Source organism: Schistocerca americana, chromosome 3 (genome assembly GCF_021461395.2).
Source record: "Schistocerca americana isolate TAMUIC-IGC-003095 chromosome 3, iqSchAmer2.1, whole genome shotgun sequence".
NCBI classification, from domain to species: Eukaryota; Metazoa; Arthropoda; class Insecta; order Orthoptera; family Acrididae; genus Schistocerca; species Schistocerca americana.
In genome coordinates this window covers 100,867,876-100,869,203 of record NC_060121.1, presented here as the reverse complement: position 1 = coordinate 100,869,203, position 1,328 = coordinate 100,867,876, and the positions used below count along the sequence as shown (strand labels likewise).

The 1,328-nt window shown below is 50.2% G+C and overlaps 1 pseudogene; it reads right to left on the bottom strand.

The window, feature by feature from the left end:
- Window positions 1-265: 265 nt before the first annotated feature.
- LOC124607955 lies at window positions 266-383 on the bottom strand (annotated as a pseudogene).
- Between the last annotated feature and the right edge of the window lie 945 nt (window positions 384-1,328).

The following is a 1,328-nucleotide window of genomic DNA, read 5'->3' as shown; positions in this document are numbered from 1 at the left end:
ATACGTGATGATAAACATCTCAGAATGTTAGTGACACAGTTTTCTGGTGTAAGTCTTCTACATGCACTCCGTCTTCAGGCCACTAGTGGCCCATCGGGACCATCCGACCGCCGTATCATCCTCAGATGAGAATGCGGATAGGAGGGGCGTGTGGTCAGCACACCGCTCTCCCGGTCGTTATGATGGTTTTCTTTGACCGGAGCCGCTACTATTCGGTCGAGGAGCTCCTCAATTGGCATCACGAGGCTGAGTGCACCCCGAAAAAGGGCAACAGCGCACGGCGACCAGGATGGTCACCCATCCAAGCGCCGGCCACGCCCAACAGCGCTTAACTTCGGTGATCTGACGGGAACCGGTGTATCCACTGCGGCAAGGCCGTTGCCAAGTCTTCTACATACCACACAAATATATTCATGTTCGGTCCATGTGAAAGGCTGCACCCTCTTCTTTCATGATTTTGGGGAAGGAAGTTCGTCAGCCAAATAATGTTTCTATTTTTAAACCTGTATGAATTTCTGTTTCTTCGGGTGTATATATCTTTCTTGCCTTCCGAGCAACATAAATGAGCCGTGTATAGACTCGTGCTACACCTGGTGTTTAGATTGCATTAGTTTTCCTTTTCTTCCACTGACATGTTTGTTTGATATGTAGTCTGTCATTAAGTGGGTGCTTGGTTATCTTTTGACTCTGATATCGATATCTGCGTTCTTTTCTTCCGGAAAACCCCTATGGAGAAAGTAAGATCTTTGACCTTTTGTAACCTCGTGTGGTTGTGCGGAAGTAGGGGCGTTGTGCGCTCGAAGAGAGTCTGGAGGACACGGGAGGTCAGTGTGGCTCGCCAGAGCGGACCAGGCTCGGTCAGTTGTACCGAGTCGCCACGTGATGTATGTCGGTTGTGTGTAACGTGCGGCTCGAGTTGACGGAAGAGCTCCCCGCGGGTTGGTTGTATACTGAATCACCCCACGAGTAGTTGCTGTTGATTTCACCTAGGTGGGACGTTAACAAGCTTCTTTAAGTCCTCCGTTTCAACACTGGAGTTTAAAAAGGAGACACCTAACATGAACGTGCGGTCACTACCCGTCAACGTTGCAGAGTTGACGTGAACTCCGGTGACAGAGCGTGTTATCGCGTGACCGTGGCGTGTAGGGTACACTGGAGACGTGTGCGCAGGTCGGATGTGTGGATTCCTGCCGTCGGAGGTCGTGTACTGCCTGTTCGAGCATAATTGCCAGTTAAGTTAGTGGAAGGTTTAATCATTAAGTAATAAGTTTGCGTAACCAGTGTCTCTTCTGCCTTGTGGCCTCCGGTGATCGTGTTTCCTGTCCCCG